Raw genomic sequence first — 13976 nt, forward strand, 5'->3', positions numbered from 1 at the left:
TGGCCCTTGTAAGATGCAGGAGTTTGCGTCTCCAAGTCTGTGTCTGTACATGCAAAGTGAAGGATCATGGGACATCATCAAAAGTCATTGTGCGGCCGGGCGCGGTGGCTCAAGCCTGTAATCCCAGCCCTTTGGGAGGCCGAGATGGGTGGATCACGAGGTCAGGAGATCGAGACCATCCTGGCTAACACGGTGAAACCCCATCTCTACTAAAAAAGACAAAAAACTAGCCAGGCAAGGTGGCGGGCGCCTGTAGTCCTAGCTACTCAGGAGGCTGAGGCAGGAGAATGGCGTAAACCCGGGAGGTGGAGCTTGCAGTGAGCTGAGATCCGGCCACTGCACTCCAGCCTGGGCGACAGAGCAAGACTCCGTCTCAAAAAAAAAAAAAAAAAAAAAAAAGTCATTGTGCACACACCTTTCTGCAGGTAAGGCTGGCCAAGTAAGGCTGTGCCAGGCATTCTGTCGAGAAATTAAAATGCAGTCCTGTAATCTGAAACAGGAAATGCATGCTCAAGCATGAGCTTGCAGAGAACGTAGAGATGACCAAATTCTAAATCTCAAGCCACACAATTAACAAGATTATAGACAATAAATCCAAGATACGTTTGATGAAGTATATGGAGTCAAGGCGGGACTGGGATAAGGAGTGAGGGTGTGTGTTTTAGGGGACTCATGCAGGCCCAGGGAGCCATAACCCCACCGTTAGACTGTTCTGGAAGACTTCCAATGTCTGCTGCAAGTTGGCTTTAGTTTCACCTCCTCTGCCATAAGAATCTTCTATCCCATCCAGGCTAATGCCTTATTATTACCCCTCTCCTGCACTTTATACCCTAGAATACCTAACTACTTGTAGTTGCCTGGACCTACCATATTGTTTCACACCCCCATGCCTTTGCACATGCTGTGCCTTCTGTGTGGAATGTCATTTATCCTTTGTTCCCCAAAGACTCGGATTGGGTGTGGTCTCTCCAAGAAATCTCTTCTTGAACCCTCCTAGCTCCTTCATGGGCTTAAGCATGTCCGCTTTTGTGCCAACTCTGGGTCATATTCATACTTTTTTTAAAAAAATAGAGACAGGGTCTCACTCTGTCACTCAGGCTGGAGTGCAGTGGCACGATCATAGCTCACTGCAGCCTCAAACTCCTGGGCTCAAACAATCCTACTGCTTCAGCCTCCTGGGTAGTTGGAACACCAGGCATGAGCCACGGGCACTGGCCTGTATATTTTCAAATAGCTAGAAGAGCAGACTTTGAATGTTCCCAGCACAAAGAAATGATCAATGTTTGGGGTGATGGATATGCTAATTACCTTGATTTGATCATTATGCATTATATACATGTATCAGACTATCACACTGTGCTCCATAAATATGTACAACTATTATGTGTCGATTAAAAATAGTAATAAAAGCAAAAAAGAGTAGGGCCAAGGATTTAATTTATTACTTTCCAGTGTCTGGCATGGTGCCAGGTACATATTAAATACTCACAAACGTTCTTTGAAAATGTAAAACTCCTAACCATATCCCACAAAGCCCCTGCTTGATAGGGCCCAGCCTGTCTCTTCAACCTCCTCAGATGCCTTTCCCTTGTCACCACGGACCAGTCACATTTCCTCAAATGTGCCACCGTCATTCCCACCTCAGGGCCTTTGCCCATGCTCCCTCCCCTTAGAACACTCCTTCCCCAGTTCTCTGAATTGGAGGCAGCTTCTTAGCTCTTGGGTGTCAGCACAAACGCCAACCCCTCCATGTGGAAATAACTGTATCTTGAGCTGAGTGCTGGCTACATGGCCTATGCCAGTGGCTTTCAACAGGGGCGATTTTGCCTCCCAGAAGATATATGGCAATGTCTGGGAACATTTTTGATGGTCACAACTGAGTGGGGAGGAGTGTTACTGACATTTAGTGGGTAGAGGCCAGGGATGCTGCTAAACATCCTATAATATACAAGACAGGGCTGGGCGCGATAGCTCACGCCTGTAATCCCAGTACTTTGGGAGGCCGAGGTGGGCGGATCACAAGGTCAGGAGTTCGAGACCAGCCTGACCAACATAGTGAAACCCTGTCTCTACTAAAAATACAAAAATGAGCCAGGTGTGGTGGCAGGTTCCTGTAATCGCAGATACTCAGGAGGCTGAGGCAGGAGAACCTCTTGAACCTAGGAGGCAGAGGTTGCAGTGAGCCAAGATCATGTCACTGCACTCCAGCCTGGATGACAGAATGAGATTCTGACTCAAAAAAAAAAAAAAAAAAAAGACAGTCCCCAGGACAAATGGCCCCAATATCTGCAGTACAGAGGTTGAGAAACTCTGACATACACAAATTGAAAAACTCACCAAGTTGTACATTAAAGATTTGTGCACGGCTGGGCACAGTGGCTCACGCCTGTAATCCCAACACTTTGGAAGGCTGAGGAGGGCAGATGACAAGGTCAGGAGTTTGAGACTAGCTTGACCAACATAGTGAAACCCCGTCTCTACTGAAAATACAAAAATTAGCCGGGTGTGGTGGCGCATGCCTGTTGTCTCAGCTACTCGGGAGGCTGAGGCAGAAGAGTCATTTGAACCCGGGAGGTGGAGGTTGCAGTGAACCAAGATCGCACCATTGCACTCCAGCCTGGGTGACAGAGCGAGACTCTGTCTCAAAAAAAAAAAAAAAAAAAAAAAATTTGTGCACTTTACCATATATAAGTTATACATCAAGTCAATCAAAAGAAAGAAAAAATGTTACCCCCTCTATGAGGCCTTTGCTAACCACCTCCTCACTCTCTACTCTATTACCAATATTACTGTGCTTACATCCTTCACTTTCATAGCACTTTTCACAATGTGATGTTATTTTGTGGATCTTTTCTGTTACTCCCACTGGAATGTTAGCCCCATGAAGCCCCATGGAGGGACCTGTGTTGGCATCACTGTATTCCCAGTGGTGTGAATAATACCTGGCCCAGAGCAGGTGTTCAGTTAAGTATCTGCTGAATGAATGAGTGAATGATAGAAACAATGCATGGATGAATGACAATTCATGTTTTGCCACCAAGCACTGTGACTGTCAGGAGACTGGAGCCCTCTTGTTCTGACTAGTGTGCTCAGGGCCCACAGGAGAGCTGTACAGAAGCCAAACCCCACTCAGAAGGGTGGATCATGTAAAGGAGTCAGAACAAGCCCGGTGGTGGCAGGCTCTTCATAATATCAGAGGAAGCTGCAGGAGAGCCACGGCTGAAGAACCCATGCACTCCAGGGCTTTGGCTGTGACCCCTCCCCTGAGCAGCTTGGGGGGCACTGCCAAGGCTAAAGTTTGCCTCTGCCACTCTCTTAGGAGAGACACCTTCATAACCCGAGTCGGGTGCCTGGCAGTCATGCAGGTCTGGCCTGTGATGTGGGTTCCTGGGTTGGGGTGGGGGTTCTTGTGTCTCCTCCTTGTTCCACCTGTCATCCCGGGCTGCCTGTCCCTGGTGTCTGAATCTTGCCTTCCCTACTGGCCTGGAAGTTCCCTTAGAATGGAGAGCCTGCCTCCATCTTTGCACCGTGGCTCAAGCTTGATGACTGGTGCTTGGTTGGCATTCAGGAAATCACTGGTGGTGATGATGATGATGATGATGACAAAGACGACGGTGATGATGACGAAACAATCATGAAGATGCTGAGATGGTTGGAGCTGCTTAAATGTTAGAGAAAAGAGACATCTTGTTGGACCTGGGTGGAGAAATTAGCTCAGTTTAGAAAAGTGGACCCAAAGCAGAAGTGGTGACTGGGATAATCTGGCCTCTGCTTAGCCCAGTCCATTCCCTCATCTGTTATCCCCAACCAAAGCTCAATTTCCCTTGTGGACCATTTTCTCATGGACTCCCCTCTGAGCCATTCTGCTGTACTCTGCGGAACTCTGGTTTGTTCGGAAACAAATCCTCCCCCAACGTCCTCTGCCTTCTCACAGAGCTCCTAGCCTGTCTGGACTGAATATGATCCCTGTCTTCTATTCCCTCCCTTCTCTCTAACTGCCCTGCCTTCTGCAGTGGAAACCTTTAGTCTCACATTGTCACCAGGTTGGAAAGGGATGCACTAGTAATAGTCCAGGCCAAGGCCATTGCTCTCCCTGACTCATGTACAAACTTCTTTCCACCCTTCCTCATCAGTCCCATACACTGATCCCCCCCAGGCTCTCTAAGGATTTCAACACCTGTTTTTAGTTTTCCTGCCTGATTCCTGCCATCAGGTAATTCCAACAAGCATGGTTCACTCAACATCATAGCGCGGCAGTTTTCAAGTGTTAGGGAGCCTAAGAACCACTAAGGGAGCTCGTCAAAATACAGAATGCTGGGTCCCTCCCCCAGAGATTCGGACTTAGTAGGTTTGGCTGGGGCCCAAGAGTGTGCATTTCGCGTGGGTGATTCTGGACTCTGCCTTGACCTCAGTTCCTGACTTCAATTCCAATGCCTTCAACATAATTCAGCAGCTTGCTCACATGGCCACACCCTGGATTCACCTGGAACTTCTCTGCCTCTGAGAACCTAAATTCCAATGTCCTTTTCCCTGATCCCCTCTCATCCCCAGTACACATGGGCCTCCAGTTCCAGCCCCTCAGGCAGTTTGTTTTCTTCCAGCCCTTCAGCCCCTCTTGCACCCATATTTGAACTTAGGCTCAATCCCTTGAACTACTTACCACCTGTCAGCTTCCTGACCCTCTGACCTCCTTGCCCCCCAAGCCTTAGCCTACCAACCTTCAGACCTACCTGAACCAACGTGACAGTCTCCTACCTCACGGACAGGGCTGAAGAAAGCTGCTGTACCACATGGCTCAGGGCTGCTATGGTTCAGGCCATCCCAAGCCCCTGACACCAATGCTTGGCAGTTCTATTTTGCTGAGGCCGCATCTCATCTGCAGTTGTTATTCCAAACCTCAAGCCCCAACGTCATTTCCTTTACTTTCAGCAAATATCCTTCTTAGAGAAAACAATTTCTGTGACTACCTACCCCTCTACAAATTTTGCAATTTTCCTCAGCCTAAGAGCAAATTCCAGTATCTCCTTGCCTTAAAAACTTCCCGGCCGGGCACAGTGGCTCACGCCTGTAATCCCAGCACTTTGGGAGGCCAAGGCAGGCGGATTGCCTGAGCTCAGGAGTTCGAAACCAGCCTGGGCAACAAGGTGAAACCCTGTCTCTACTAAAAATACAAAAAATTAGCTGGGTGTGGTGGTGGGCACCTGTAATCCCAGCTACTCGGGAAGCTGAGGCAGGAGAATCGCTTGAACCTGGGAGGCGGAGGTTGCAGTGAGCCGAGATTGTGCCACTGCACTCCAGCCTGGGTGACAGAGCGAGACTCTGTCTCAAAAAAAAAAAAAGAAAAGAAAAAGAAAAAAAACGGCCGGGCGCGGTGGCTCACGCCTGTAATTCCAGCACTTTGGGAGGCCGAGGCGGGCGGATCACGAGGTCAGGAGATCGAGACCATCCTGGCTAACACGGTGAAACCCCGTCTCTACTAAAAATACAAAAAATTAGCGGTGTGTGGTGGCGGGCGCCTGTAGTCCCAGCTACTGGGAGGCTGAGGCAGGAGAATAGCGTGAACCCGGGAGGCGGAGCTTGCAGTGAGCCGAGATCGCGCCACTGCGCTCCAGCCTGGGCGACAGAGCGAGACTCCGTCTCAAAAAAAAAAAAAGAAAAAGAAAAAAAACAAGAAAAAAACTTCCCTTGACCTTGTACCATTTTCTAGACTCCGTTCTGCCTTTATCTCAACACAATCCAGTTTCCTGAAAGGCTGTCTCCAAAGGTGTGGTAGACGGCATTTCAGTTTTGAGTTCTTCATCTCTTGCTATGAATACACCGTTCACCCCGTGACTGTGCACCACTTCAATGGAGGCGAGGTATATTTTCCCACGCCACTAATGTTGCTGGTCTAAGGGAGATGAAAGGCACGTGGAGCCACCTGGATCCCACTCACAGCTTGGAAGTCAACCCAGCCCAGCAGAGCCCAAGCTAGATCAGCTGAAGCTCAGCCTGCCCACAGATGCATGAGCAAGATACATGCTTATGGTTGTAGGCTTCTCAGTTTTGAATTGGCTTCTTATGCAGCATTAGTGTAATAATAGTTAACAGTGACAGAGGGAAACAGAATATTAATGATGCTGGAAAGACATGATGGATGAGTGATTATTTACAAAAGAGCAATTTATACTTGTGCCTCACGGAATCTACCAAAATAAATTCTACCTGAATTAAAGGGTTAAGGATATAAAATTAAACCACAGAAAATTAGAAGAAAATGAAAGACATGTTCAATCTGGGTTGCAGAGGATTTTCTAAAGCTAAAAATAACAAACGCATCATCTAATTTTCCTTAATAGGCATATATTATTCTTAAAGGCATTATTATTCCTATTATTCCTTAAGGGCATACATTATTCAGAAAAAAGCAACAGAAGACCTAACAAGGGAAATAATTACTGTTTTAGTTACCTAAAATCAAAAACCTTGGCTGGACACCGTGGCTCATGCCTGGAATCCCAGCACTTTGGGAGGCCGAGGCGGGCAGATCACGAGGTCAGAGATCGAGACAATCCTGGCCAACACGGTGAAACCCCGTCTCTAATAAAAATACAAAAATTAGCTGGGCATTGTGGTGTGTGCCTGTAGTCCCAGCTACTTGGGAGGCTGGGGAAGGAGAATTGCTTGAACCCAGGAGGCAGAAGTCGCAGTGAGCTGAGATCATGCCACTGCACTCCAGCCTGATGACAGAGTCAGACATCATCTCAAAAAAAAAAAAAAAAAAAAAAAAAAAAAAAAGAAAGAAAACCTTGGCCAGGCATAGTGGCTCATGCCTGGAATCCCAGCACTCTGGGAGGCTGAGGCAGGTGGATCACTTGAGGCCAGGAGTTCAAGGCCAGCCTGTCCAAAGTGGTGAAACCCCGTCTCTACTAAAAATACAAAAATCAGCTGGGCATGGTGGCAGGCATCTGTAATCCTAGCTACTCAGGCACTGAGGCACGAGAATCGCTTGAACCCAGGAGGTAGAGGTTCCAGTGAGCCAAGATAGCCCCGTAGCACTCCAGCCTGGGCAACAGAGTGAGACTCTCTCAAAAAGAAAAAAAAAAAAAAAAAGGAACTTCAATATACTTGATCTTAGCCAAAAGGCCAACGAGTGATTACAGACCTTAAATAAATGTGACGAACACAATGACCTCAATTAATAAATGGATAAATGGCTAATAAATATGAAAAAATGTTGGCCGGGCGCGGTGGCTCAAGCCTGTAATCCCAGCACTTTGGGAGGCCGAGACGGGCGGATCACGAGGTCAGGAGATCGAGACCATCCTGGCTAACACGGTGAAACCCCATCTCTACTAAAAAATAGAAAAACCTAGCCGGGCGAAGTGGCGGGCGCCTGTGGTCCCAGCTACTCGGGAGGCTGAGGCAGGAGAATGGCGTAAACCCGGGAGGCGGAGCTTGCAGTGAGCTGAGATCCGGCCACTGCACTCCAGCCTGGGCGACAGAGCCAGACTCAGTCTCAAAAAAAAAAAAAAAATCCAAGTATAGCCAGGCATGGTGGCTAACTTGCACCCAAAGTACAAGTAACCCCAGCACTTTGGGAGGCTGAGGTGGGAGGATCGCTTGAGCCCAGGAGTTCCAGACCAGCCTGGGCAACATAGGGAGACCTCATCTCTACAAAAAATTTAAAAATCAGCCAGGCTTGGTGGTGCACGCCTGTGCTTCCAGCTGCTCAGGAGGCTGAGGTAGGAAGATCTCTTGGGCCTGGTAGGTACAGGCTGCAGCAAGCTGTGGTCATGCCACTGCACTCCAGCCTGGGAGACAGAGACTCTGTGTCAAAAAAAAAAAAAAAAAAGCTGGGTGCTGTGTCTCATGCCTATAATCCCAGCACTTTGGGAGGTAGAGGTAGGAGGATCACCTGAGGTTGGGAGTTTGAGACCAGCCTGACGAACATGGAGAAACTCTGTCTCTACTAAAAATACAAAAAATTAGCTGGGCGTGGTGGCGCATGACTGTAATCCCAGCTACTCAGGAGGCTGAGGTAGGAGAATCGCTTGAACCCGGGAGGTGGAGGTTGCGGTGAGCTAAGATTGCGCCACTGCACCCCAGTCTCAAGAGCAAAACTCCAGCAATGAGAGTGAAACTCCATCTCAAAAAAAAAAAAAAAAAGAAACTGCAGTTAAACAATGAGATTTGATTTTCACTTAACCAAAACGCCAATATTAAAAACAAGAATAAAATCCTGAAGTTCTAAGAATATGGGAAGGTGAGTATTCATACATTGTTTGTGGGGGCATCAAATTTGTATAATTTTCTGGAAAGCAATTACCAATATGCATCAAGGCCTTAAAAATGTTCATATCTGTTTACTTAGTAATTCTGTTCTAGGAATCAGCCCAAAAGCTAGAATCTGAAATGTACTCCAGGGTTACTGGTAATGATGCAACTCTACAAACAACCTAGAAGTCCTGCAACAAAAGTTAGGTTCTGTGGACCTCGGTGTTCCTTTTAAATGGTGTTTAAATTAGAAATCAATGCAGTGCGTGATCCTGAATTGGATCCTGGACTAGAAAAAAAGACACTGGGGAACAACTGTCAATATCAATAAAGACTATAGGTAGGTTATTAGAATTGCATCAACGCTGGGCTCGGTGGCTCATGCCTATACTCCCAGTACTTTGGGAGGCTGAGGCAGGTGGATCATCTGAGGTCAGGAGTTCGAGACAAGCCTGACTGATATGGTGAAACCACCTCTCTACTAAAAATACAAAAATTAGCCGGGCGTGGTGGTGTGCACCTGTAGTCCCAGCTACTTGGGAGGCTGAGACAGGAGAGTGCTTAAACCCAGGAGATGGAGATTGCAGTGAGCCAAGATCACGCCACTGCACTCCAGCCTGCGGCCTGGGCGACAGAGTGAAACTCTGTCTCAAAAAAAAAAAAAAAAAAAAAAATTGTATGAAGGTTAATTTCCTGGTAGTTAAGTAATATGTGAACATTTGTATCAAGGTTAATTTCCTGGTAGCTGATATTTGGGGAAGCTGGGGGGCAGGTATGAGATCTCTTTATACATTTTCACAAATACTTTGTAAATCTGAAATTACCTAAAAAAAAAAGTTAAAAAAAAAGTAGAACACACACGAAGAGAATAATGCTTATACATTGATAGGGTTTTTTTTTTCTGTTGTTGTTTTTGTTTGTTTTTTTAAGGTGGAGTCTCACTCTGTCACCCAGGCTGGAGTGCAGTGGTAAGATCTAGGCTCACTACAACTTCTGCCTCCCGGGTTCAAGCAATTCTTGTGCCTCAGCCTCCCAAGTAGCTGGGACTACAGGTGCACACCCCCATACCCGGCTAATTTTTATAATTTTAGTAGGGATGAGATTTCACCATGTTGGCAAGGCTGGTCTCGAAATTCTGAGCTCAGGTGATCCACCCACCTTGGCCTCCCAGAGTGCTGGGATTATAGGCGTGAACCATCTCTCCCGGCCCAGGTTTTTTTTTTTTTTTTTCCAAACAACATGGGTGTGGCAGATCCTGTTGGTCAATACCCATTCTCCACATTTTTTCCTTGTTAACCCCTATTTTGCCCACTCTCCTCTGAACAGCCATAGCTTTCAAGTGAGTTCCTCTCCAGCCCTGATGGGTGGATCTTGCTTGGTCCATGCCACACATTGCCAGCCAAGCTATTAGTTAGACCCAGGAATATAATGTAATTCTTGCTATCAGACAGTAATAGCAAATATTTATATAGTACAAATCACAGGCAAGGCACTGTTCTAAGTGCTTTACATAGATTAACCCTCAGCTCTCACAACAAATGCAATTATATTTGCCATTACATGTGGGGAAAAGAAAGAGAGATCAGATTGTTACTGTGTCTATGAAGAAAAGGAAGACATAAGAAACTCCATTTTGATCTGTACTAAGAAAAATTGTTTCTGCTTTGAGATTCTGTTAACCTGTAACTTTAGCTCCAACCCTGTGCTCACAGAAACATGTGCTGTAATGAATCAAAGTTTAATGGACTTAGGGCTGTGCAGGATGTGCCTGGTTAACAACATGTTTGCAGGCAGTATGCTTGGTAAAAGTCATCGCCATTCTCCATTCTCGATTAAGCAGGGACACAATGCACTGCGGAAAGCCGCAGGGACCTCTGCCCAAGAAAGCCTGGGTATTGTCCAAGCAAGGTTCCCCCTCCCCGCTCCCCCCCGCCCCCTCCAGACAGCCTGAGATATGGCCTCATGGGAAAGGAAAGACCTTACCATCCCCCAATCTCCCAGCCCAACACGACACCCGTAAAGGGTCTGTGCTGAGGAGGAGGAGTGAAAGAGGGAGGCCTCTTTGCAGTTGAGATAAGAGGGTTTCTGTCTCCTCCTCGTCCTTGGGAATGGAATGTCTTGGTGTAAAACTGACCATTCCCATTCGTTCTATTCTGAGATAGGAGAAAACCGCCCTGTGGCTAGAGGCGAGATATACTGCTCTGTTGCTCTTTGCTACACTGAGAAGTTTGGGTGAAGAGAAACATAAATCTAGCCTACATGCACATCCGGGCACAGTACCTTTCCTTGAACTTACTCATGATACAGATTCCTTTGCTCACATGTTTCCCTGCTGACCTTCTCCCCACCTGTTGCCTGCTACACTCCCCTCGCTAAGATAGTAAAAATAATAATCAATAAATACTGAGGGAACTCAGAGGCCGGTGCTGGTGCGGGTCCTCTGTATGCTGAGTACCGGTCCCCTGGACCCACTGTACTTTCTCCATACTTTGTCTCTGTGTCTTATTCCTTTTCTCAGTCTCTCGTCCCACCTGACGAGAAATACCCACAGGTGTGGAGGGGCTGGTCCCCTTCAATTACACAGATAGGAACCCTGAGGTCCTGAGATCAGATCAATGGCTCCAGGTCACACAGTTGATTAGATGGGGAGGCAAATAGGCTGGAGGCCTTCTAGGAAGGTTCTCCTTGTTCTTAAAAAGGGATGTACAATCATGTGTTACTTAAGGACAGGGATACATTCTGAGAAATGTGTCAGGTGATTTTGTAGTTGTGCAAACATCATAGTGTGTACTTACACAAACCTAGGTTGATTGATCTAGCCTGTTGCTCCTAGACCACAAACCTGCACAGCATGTTACTGTACTGAATGCTGCAGGCAATTATAACACAATAGCAAATATTGTGCATCTAAATCTAGAAAAGGTGCTGTAACATGGGGCACATGGTGGCTCACGCCTGTAATCCCAGCACTTTGGGAGGCCGAGGCGGGCAGATCACCTGAGGTCAGGAACTGGAGACCAGCCTGACCAACATGGAGAAACCCCGTCTCTACCAAAAATACAAAAACTAGCCAGGTGTGGTGGCACGCACCTGTAACCCCAGGTACTCAGGAGGCTGAGGCAGGAAAATCGCTTGAACGCGGGAGGCGGAGGTTGCACTGAGCCGAGATCGCGCCACTGTACTCCAGCCCGGGCGACATGGGGAGACTCCCCCTCAAAAAAAAAAGCAATAATCTCATGGGACCATTGTTGTACATGTGGTCCGCCACTGATTAAAACATTGTTATGTAGGCCGGGTGCGGTGGCTCACGCCTGTAACCCCAGCACTGTGGGAGGTCGAGGCAGGTGGACCACAAGATCAGGAGTTTGAGACCAGCCTGGCCAATATGGTGAAACCCCATCTCTACTAAACATACAAAAAAATTAGCCAGGTGGCACATGCCTGTAATCCCAGCTACTTGGGAGACTGAAGCAGGAGAATTGCTTGAATCCGGGAGGTGGAGGTTTCAGTGAGCTGAGATCCCGCCACTGCACTCCAGCCTGGTGACAGAGCGAGACTCCATCTCAAAAAAACAAAACAAAACAACAAAAAATGTTGTTATGTGGCACATGACTGTAACAGGGCTATTTTCTTGCTTCAAGATGCCGTCACCTGCGTATGATGCTGGAACCACAGCCACCATCTTGGACTGCTGGGGAGCGGTTTAGGAGGATATGCCAGCACCTGAGGATGGCACAGCAGAAGTGATGGAGACCTCACCGAGCCCCTGAATTAGCCAATCCCGGAATTGCTCTGGGCTTCTTGTTACTTATAATTTAAGCCACTTTCAGTTGGGTTTTCTTTACTTTTCTTTCTTTCTTTTTTTTTTTTAATACGTAGTCTCACTTTGTCACCAGGCTGGAGTGCAATGGCGTGATCTTGGCTCACCACAACCTCCGCCTCCCAGGTTCAAGTGATTCTCCTGCCCCAGCCTCCTGAGTAGCTGGGATTACAGGCATGCGCCACCACGCCCGGCTAATTTTTTTGTATTTTTAGTAGAGATGGGGGTCTCACCATCTTGGCCAGGCTGATCTCAAACTCCTGATGTCAAATGATCCACCCGCCTTGGCCTCCCAAAGTGCTGGGATTATAGGCTGAGCCACTGCGCCTGGCCTCAGTTGGGCTTTCTGACATCTACAGCCAAGAGCATCCAAACTAGTACTTTGGGTAAATTTTATATTTTCCCATAAAACTGGAGGCTGGTGTGCTGGCCATGCCTGTAACTCTGGGAGGCCAAGGGGGCGGGTCACTTGAGGTCAGGAGTTCCAGACCAACCTGGCCAACATAGCGAAACTCCATTTCTTTTTTTCTTTTTTCTTTCTTTGTTTTCTTTCTTTCTTTCTTTTTTTTTTTTTTTTTGAGACGCAGCCTCTCTCTGTTGCCCAGGCTGGAGTGCAGTGACACGATCTTGGCTCACTGCAACCTCTGGCTCCTGGGTTCAAACAATTCTCCTGCCTCAGCCTCCCTAGTAGCTGGGACTACAGGCATGCACCACCACGCCTGGCTAATTTTTTTTGTATTTTTAGTAGAAACAGATTTCCTCATGTTGGCTGGGCTGGTCTTGGCCACCACACCCGGCTGTGAAACCCTATTTCTACAAAAAATACGACAATTAGCTGAACGTGGTGGTGGATGCCTGTAGTCCCAGCTACTTGGGAGGCCGTGGTGGGAGAATCTATTATTTTATTTTATTTTATTTTTATTTAAATAGAGACAGCGTCTCACTATGTTGCCCAGGCTGGGCTCGAATGATCTCTTGATCCTGGAGGTCAAGATTGCAGTGAGCCATGATTGCGCCACTGTACTCTGTCTCAGAAAAACGAAGGAAGGAAGGAGAAAGAAAGAAAAAAAGAAAAAAAAGAAAAAAGAAAAGAAAAGAAAAGACGTGGAGAAGACTGGGCACGGTGGCTCATTCCTGTAATCCCAGCACTTTGGGAGGTTGAGGCAGGCAGATCCCCTCAGGTCAGGAGTTCGAGACCAGCCTGGCCAACATGGTGAAACCCTGTCTCTACTAAAAATACAAAAATTAGCTGGGGATGGTGGTGGCTCCTGTAATCCTAGCTACTCATGAGGCTGAGGCAGGAGAATCGCTTGAACCCAGGAGGCGGAGGTTGCAGTGAGCCGAGAACGTGCCATTGCACTCCAGCCTGGGTGACAGAGCGAGACTCTGTCTCAAAAAAAAAGAAAAAAGAAAGAAAGAAAGAAAGAAAGTAGTGGAGAAAAAAAATAGGACACAAAACTGGGTAAATTTTGAATAACTGATATGATTGCACCTCTGTAAACAAAAATGGATTAAGAAAAATATAAGGCTGGGCGTGGTGGCTTATGCCTGTAATCCCAGCACTTTGGGAGGCCGAGGTGGGCAGATCACAAGGTTAGGAGTTTGAGAACAGCCTGGCCAATATGGTGAAACCCCATCTCTACTAAAAATACAGAAATTAGCTGGGTGTGGTGGCAAGTGCCTGAATCATCCCAGCTACTCAGGAGGCTGAGGCAGGAAAATCACTTGAATCCGAGAGGCAGAGGTTTCAGTGAGCTGAGCTGAGATCGTGCCACTGCACTCCAGCCTGGGCGACAGAGCACGATTCTGTCTCAAAAAAAAAAAAAAAAAAAAAAAAAAAAAATCTAAAATGCTTCCAGTCATAATCTTTGGTTGATTGACTCATGGGGTACTATTTGTT

The 13976-nt window shown here is 47.2% G+C and overlaps 1 protein-coding gene and 1 long non-coding RNA gene across 2 annotated transcripts in view; one reads left to right on the top strand and one right to left on the bottom strand.

Moving 5' to 3' along the window:
* AAMP (angio associated migratory cell protein) overlaps positions 1-13976 on the top strand; it is a 205728-nt gene that overhangs the window by 147577 nt on the left and 44175 nt on the right. The gene's annotated exons all lie outside the window — the stretch shown is intronic.
* Positions 1421-5043, bottom strand: LOC126932465 (uncharacterized). The gene is made up of 2 exons (XR_007718195.1): positions 4731-5043; positions 1421-3696 (listed from the first exon to the last, which is right to left on the bottom strand). It is a non-coding gene; the product is annotated as an uncharacterized LOC126932465 (long non-coding RNA).

This window comes from Macaca thibetana, chromosome 12, assembly GCF_024542745.1.
Source record: "Macaca thibetana thibetana isolate TM-01 chromosome 12, ASM2454274v1, whole genome shotgun sequence".
NCBI lineage: Eukaryota > Metazoa > Chordata > Mammalia > Primates > Cercopithecidae > Macaca > Macaca thibetana.